The sequence below is a fragment of the Vipera ursinii genome (assembly GCF_947247035.1).
Source record: "Vipera ursinii genome assembly, chromosome: 3".
Taxonomy (NCBI): domain Eukaryota; kingdom Metazoa; phylum Chordata; class Lepidosauria; order Squamata; family Viperidae; genus Vipera; species Vipera ursinii.
The window spans coordinates 151,148,142-151,156,102 of NC_139516.1; positions in this window are offsets into that span (position 1 = coordinate 151,148,142).

Below are 7,961 nucleotides of genomic sequence, written 5' to 3' on the forward strand. Positions count from 1 at the left end.
ATGGCAGAGGACTGGGAGCCGCAGGAGACGGCTGAAAGAGCCACGGGTTGCAGACCTGTGCCCTAGGGCATGGGGTTCCAAACTGCTTTTGTCGGCCATGATTCATTTCTCCATTATGTCCTTGAAACACTTGTCCGTCACCCCCCCACCCCCCCCCAAAGATGTTCTAAGTGTCAAGGTTACCATTTCAGTGGAGAGGCATTTGGCATACCTCCCCCCCACACACCTGAATAGGAATTAAAGGAAATGGTAATTTGGCAACCTTTCATGGAACAGTGTTCCTCTGACAGAGAGGTGGTGTGATTTAGTGATAATAGTGGGTTCAAGTCCACCCTGGGGAGTGACTTGAGTCAGTCATTGTCAGCCCAACTTGTAGATGAGCACCAAGATAGCCTTTTTTAAAAGGTTTTAATCCAGTTTATTTATTTTAAGAATTATAAAAGATTTCTTATTACAGAATACTTAAAATCTTTATAATGATTACACTTATAATCTTTAAAATCATTTATTCATAGTCAATTAGCTGTGCCATTAAAAATACATTTATAAGAAGCAAAGCCAAAGGGTTAAGTCATTAAAAAACACCTCGAGATTGGATGAAAAATATATTTGGCACTTGTTTATTTTTTATGTTCTCTGAGTGTTGTTCTTGGGATTTGTTGGAGCCATTCTTCCAGCCTTGAGTATCCAGCCTATCACCACTAGGATTACTTTGGCTTTTACTGTCCACATCCTGTCTAGTTCCTCCTTTAGGTCCTAGTATTTCTGCAGCTTCTCATATGCCTTCTTCCTGATGTTGCTGTCATTTGGTACCAGTACATCTAACACAGTTGCTGTCTTCTGGTCTTGTCTGCTACCATAATGTCTGGCCAATACCTGCCTGTCTGTCTGGATCTGAAAGTCCAACAGAATCTTAGCTCTCTTAGTCTCCACAACCTTCTCTTGGATCTCCCATCTGGCCTTGGGAGGATCTAGCCTGTACACCGTACAGATGTTCTTTTATACAATGTCAGCTGCTTGCTTGTGCCATTCCGTGTATGCTGCTCTTGTCTACATCTTACACTTTGCCATTATATGTTGGACTGTCTCTGAGGCCTTTTTGCATAGTCCTGCTTCTATGGATCTGGTGACTATTTTGTGCTGCAATGATCAACGCTTCAGTGCTGTCTTTTAGTCCAGTCCTTTCCAACTACTGTTAGGTTTTCCCAATGTCTGCCAACTTAACTATCTGTCTTAGTCCGTCAGTGGTATATCCCATGCAAAATCATGTCTTCCCATGGTGCTTTCTTTGCTTGATCTTCCTCCCAAGTCTGCTGCTGCCTCAGTAGTTCATCTTTGGATGCCATGTATTCTTGGATGTTCTTGCTTTCTGCCAGGACATGGCTTTGACTCTTACCAACCAATAAATTTGCATTCTTCTGTGTTGCTCTGGAAGCAGAAAACCGAAGAGAGGCACACTCTGCTCCCATCTCTCAGCTGTGGACTCTGTGTTCTTCTCAGGAAGAACATTACGGAAAGGAGCAAAACAAAGAAGACTCTTACATCAGCCACTGGTAGACGAGCTGCTAGGCAATTGCCCCTTTCATTGGCAACTGCTCCAAGAACAACCTCTTCCTTTTCAGTCAAGCATAGCAAGTGAAAATCATTCGATAAGAATGCCAATATGAAGAACCACCCCCTCCATTATCCTTTTGCTTTTGATTGTTTAGTCTGACAGAAGGGCCTATTTTTCAATTTTAACAGGTTTGGGATACTTTGGGGGACAATAACTTCTAAAAAGTAGGATAAAATTGAATTCCTTCCTATACCCTCTTATATAGTACTTTTACTGAGGACTTTTATCAAGGACTTTGTAGGAAATGACTAGGCTGCACCCGAGGGAGGGGTCAAACATGTCATCAGTTTCGAGTCCCTTTGCACCCACAAGAGATCTATGTCCAGCCCAGTGAATTCCATTGACTCTTTTTTACTGCCGGTTAGTTTTAACTGTTAGTAGTTCAGATTTTTGTAGAGAGCATAAGCTTGCAATAAACCCTTATATTCATCTGAACTGCCTGAACCTCCTCATTTTCCTATGCTTGATAGATTTGTGCCAATTGAGAACCAAATTTGAATTTCTGGGATTTGATTTCACCATATCAGTTTATTTTATTTATTTATTTATTTATTTAATTTGTATACCGCCCTCCTCCCAAAGGACTCAGGGCGGTGAACAGGGCAATAAATATCAAAATACCGAAATACAAAAATTAAGAACAGATTAAACCATAGTGCCCGATACAATAAATAAATTACATTAAAACAATAATTTAAAACCCAAACCCATCAGACCAGGCCGGCTTGTTCAAACAAGTAGGTTTTTAGATCACGCCAGAAGGAGCGAAGGTCGGGAGCCATCCGGAGCTCAACCGGTAAATGGTTCCACAGGTCAGGCGCACCCACAGAGAACGCCCTCCCCCTGGGGGCCACCAGTCGACATTCTCTGACCGGTGGCACCCTGAGGAGGCCCTCTGTGGGAGCGCACTGGGCGGAGGGAAGTTGATGCCGGCCGCAGGTGCTCCCTAAGGTATTCCGGACCCATGCCATGTAGGGCTTTGTAGGTCATTACCAGCACCTTGAATCTCACCCGGAAGGCAACTGGAAGCCAATGCAGCTCACGGAGCAGAGGTGTAACATGGGAGTATCGGGAGACCCCCAACACAACTCTCGCGGCTGCATTCTGCACCAGTTGGAGCCTCCGAGTGGTCCTCAAGGGCAGCCCCATGTAGAGAGCATTGCAGTAGTGTAACCGAGAGGTCCCGAGCACATGAGTGACTGTACGCAAGGCATCCCGGTCTAGATAGGGCCACAACTGGCGCACCAGGCGAACCTGGGCGAAGGCCCCCCTAGTCACAGTTCTCTTCATAATTTTTGCCAATTGATTTGAAGCTCAGCTATAGCATGTTTGAAATTAGCAAGTCTGTTATTGGGGGTGAGGGAGGATAATATTGTGACTCTGGAACCTGGATGTGATCTGTTTCCCCATTTGTTAAGCACTGACTCAGAGCTGCAGGACTTTAGATCTTTTGAGGAAACAAGTGAATTGACCCTTTCCAGTTCCACTTTCCCAAACTCTTGGAATTAGTTTAAATATGACCAACAAATGCATCCAGGAAATAAAAGTGTGGATGAGGGCATGTAAGCAATAACTTTAGTATGGAATTGGAATATCTCCCACTGAACACAGAAGGTTAGTTTTTAATAGGCACACATATGCTTGCACTCCAAAACATAGCAGAAGAGTCTCTCAAATCAAAGTGTGACTCATAATGATTTCATTCAACATGCTCATGCTGTTTTCTTGGCAACAATAGAGAAGTTTGCCATTGCCTTCTTCTGAAATGTTTTCTTCCAAGTTTAGACTACAGTCTTGAGATGTTTAGGAGCCTCCCATCCAAAAACAAATTCTTAACTTCCTCAAGATCTGCTGTGACCAACACACACACACACACACTTTTTTTCAATAGCAGTGTGTTGCACCTAGCAATTCTTTGGAAAGACAGATATTGAAGCTGAAGCTCCAATACTTTTGCCCACCTAATAAGAAGAGAGGACTCACTGGAAAAGACTCTGATGTTGGGAAAGATTTAAGGTAAAAGGAGAAGGGGGTGGCAGAGGATAAGATGGTTAGATAGTGTTGTCAACACGATGAACGTGAATTTGGGCAAACTCTGGGAGACAGTATAGAACAGGAGGGCCAGCATGTTATGGTCCATGGGGTCACAAAGAGTCAGACACAGTGACTGAACAACAACAAGCATCTAACCAGGAGCTGATAATTTTAAAGGTTAATTCAAGTTTGGCTTATGCTTCAAGTTCTTGTCATTATCTAGAATATCTCCATTTGTTTGAATGGAATCACCCCACGCAAAAAATCAGGTAGAGTTAGATGAATTCTACATAATTCTGTGCATGACAGGAAAAAATATGGACCATCGTACAATATCTTCAAATAGTTATGGTAGGAACTTTCATTTTGAAAGATCAGAATTTCTTCTCATGCTCAGTCTTAAGACTTTACCAATACAAATTTTACTGAAAGTTTTTTTTAAGAAATCAAAGGGTTATTGGCAATTTTCCAATGTTCTTGTTCTTTGTAATAAAGATACTATCCTGGTCTAGACATATTTTTCTTGTGGGTGAATAATGTTTTCCTTTCATTTTATGAGAAATGGCTGGATTGCAGAATGAGGAAGTAGGAAAGGAGGAGGTTGAAGTCGTAGGGCATTTTTTTTTTGTTGACATGCAATATACCTGACACACAAAAGATGTGATACACAAACGAGAGGATCTAAATAAATGTGAGACAGCGTTGTGGAATGTTATCTCTGAGAAGTTATTAATGAACCGAATGTGATTTCATAGTTAAATTTTAGCTCAGGAAAGGTCAAGTATAGTTACTGTAGGCAACCTTTCATAACATTGTGACTGCTAAAACGATAGCATTTCCAGCTGTGGAAGTGGACTCTGAGAAAGAGAGTAAAAAAATAGACATTTTCAAATTAAGGATTTGGAGGTAGGGGTCATGGACTATAAGACAACCAATCAATCAACCCTGGATCATTGCTCCTTTGTAGCAGCTATCAGCAAAAAGAATCTCACATATTGTACTTTGGGAAAGATATGAGCAGAACATAGATAATGAAAAAATAATTGCACTTGGCAAGACTAAGAGAACTACTGTACATTGGCTAGCAGATAGATGGAATCAAATAGGAAATATATGAATTTCTGGTTAAAACAGATCAGAATCAGTGGTGGGATTCAAATATGTGAACAAGCTGTTCTCTGTGTGGATGCTACTTCCGGTTGTCCATTCTGGGCCTGGGCAACAAAAAATTAGCGACCAGTTCTGCTGAAGTGGTGCAAACCAGCTGAATCCCACCACTGATCAGAATGATATGTGTGTATAAAATCATGTAAAAACACCATATGTAAAACATGACTCAATGGAACACAGAATTGAAGAATTTTATTTTACTCAGTCTAAGGTTAAATCATGATTTCCTTCTATCTATAATATTTTATAATCATCAAATCCAAAATTCACAAGCTGAGTTTTCCTTTTTTCAGCAAAAAGTTTCAGCAAAAACGTATTTTATTGGTTTGTATGTCAGATTGTCACAGTAGTTGGGTGATCTAGTAAATTAATATATTGTTAATATATTTTATTGCTTTTTAAAAAGACAACAAATGAAAAAATACAAAGATAATTATGATAAAAGTACATACATTGTCAGAGAAAAGAAAAAATGCATACAATGTGCTTTAAAAAAACTGAAAAATACAATAAAGAACAAAAGAAAAAAGTATATCCTTTTAGCAGTATAGTTACAATTCTCTGTGTGTGTGTGTGTGTGTGTGTGTATACACACACATAGAATTGAAACTATACTGCTAAAAGGATATACTTTTTTCTATATATATTGTATGTGTATGTATATGTGTATGTGTATGTGTGTATTGTAATTATTATTCCAGTATATATATATATTCCTAATAATTATATAACTATCAAAACCTACTGTATTTTGTATTAATGAATTCTATATGTTATTATACTTGTCCATATAAATCTATATCTATTGGCAATTCACTCATAGAGGAATATATACTTTTTTTAAAAAAAGGTTGAATTATACTTTTAACCTTTTTTGTAGCTTTCTTATGTATATTTCAAAAGTCCTCACACTGTAGTTCCACACAGCAGTACTGATTATAACACTATGCTAGTAAAATTAAAATAATTCTGAATCAACAAGATTATTTGTGCTTTTAAAAAAGTACAGTTTATGCATTCAAAGCAGGGGTCTTCAAACTTGGCCCTTTTATGTCTTGTGGACTTCAACTCCCAGAATTCCTCAGCCACCATGCCTGGCTGAGGAATTCTGGGAGTTGAAGTCCACAAGTCATAAAAGCGCCAAGTTGTGCTTTAAACACTCAATATTATAAATGAACTTTCTTCCTCCTCTCTGAATAAAGATTGCAATATAATGCACTGTTCAAAATCGACTTAAGATTTTTACTTCAATGGACCTTTCTCATACTCTAAACTGGGTAAGTGGTTAACAAGAAATATGTGATTAACTAGGTTTCAAAATTAATATCAAATCAGCTGAGCTAAAGTAGACTCCAAAGCTAAGAAACATCAGGCCTGGATAATATGATGAAGGAAGACCACCATGGCCCAACAGGGCTCTAGGCTAGATTGGGAAGTTTAGAACACATCCCCAGGGAAGCACATGGCAAACCAATTCCATTTTGCTGCCCAACCCCCACCCAATTCCAAATCTGGATGTGTTGGTTAAGTCACAAGATATGAGCTCAACTCAATAGATGATAAAAGCACTCAGGAATTTTTCCTTTCTTTTTATCTCAGCATTCAGGAAAGAAAATAAACTCTCCCCTGCTGTGAGGTACAAAGAAGATAGTTAACCATTACCAAAAAAGTAATTTGGTGTAACGCAGCTTTTGATGTACTGCAGTTACTGGTTAACACTAGTTGTGTTTTTCAATTTAGTCCTAAATTAATACATATGAAAGTGGACATTATCATTTCATCTACAAATTCCTTACACGTGTGCTTTTAAATTTTTTATTTTTTAGTCAGTGGGAAAAATTGCAATGTTTAAAGGTTTGTGTTGCTGTACTCAGTGTCCCAGCTAGCTCTGCGAAGTATTAGACAAGGATACCATTTGTTCACATTATTCCATAATTAATATCTATAAAAATACTGCTAAGGAACATATGGCCCAGTTTGATCCATGCTTCGTTTCCAATCAACCTATAAGCTGTGGAGAGGAAAGGTTTTGCCACATGGAGAAAAAGTTATTTGGTTTTGATAGTGCTAATCATGAGTGTTCAGTTTTAGTTTTAAAATTGTCTGTACAGTGATATATATAGAATAGAATCTAATACAGTTGAAAACCATGAATTGCTATACTCTCATAGTTGTTTATAAATAAAGCCACTTTCCATTTATATAAATGTTATAATATTTATACACATTTCTTAAATATATAAATATAAAGATTATGTCAATTATAGTTATTGTTCATGCTATTTAACTCAAGTTTGGAAATAGCTTATAATGTAAAACTTGGAAGGCAAGAAATAGTGTTTAAATACTTAAGAATAGTTAATCTATTAAAATCAGTTTTGCCTGATAAACCCAGCATTTCGAGGTTTTACACCTGGAGACACACAGACACACACACAATCACTGCCATGAATATATTGCATTGACAAGTATATCTACATATGTCTGGGTACAACCACTGTAAGTTTCATTTGAATATTATTATTTCTGAATTTAGTGCCACTAGTAATAGCTCCTCAGTGATTTGTATGTTAAGTAATGTTTAAACTGCTGTGCTGCAAACGTGTTCTGAATACGTTTGTAGCGGATTTTGCAAGAAGTTGCCCCAGTACCCCATAAGAAAGAGCTGCAGTATACATAATTGAAAATGACCTTTAGCAAAATAATTATGTGTTTTATTTTTAAATAAACACACTTTTCTAGGGGTATATTTAAGAAGATCAACATTATGAAAAATAGCCCAGATCACAAAACCAATATAATCTAAGACTACGAAAAGAAAGGAGATAACTAGGAAAATGGTATTCCCAGTGCTTTTTTTTTTGTCATAGAATGCACCAGGACAGAGTTCCAGCACCTTTTACAACGGATTTTCCAAGTTTTAAGAGTAACTTTTGAAAATTTGATGTTTGGTCCATGTGGACTTGAATCACCCTGTCAAGCGTAGCAGGTCGGCAGCAAAATCATTAAAATGGTGCATGTGGGCTGCTTGTGTGTCAAGTCCGATGCATACGTACTTCGTGTACGCTGGTTGTGATGACGCTGCTCGGCTTGTGACACTGCTCAACTTGTGATTGTGTGGTCATGTGCTGCGGTTGCGCGC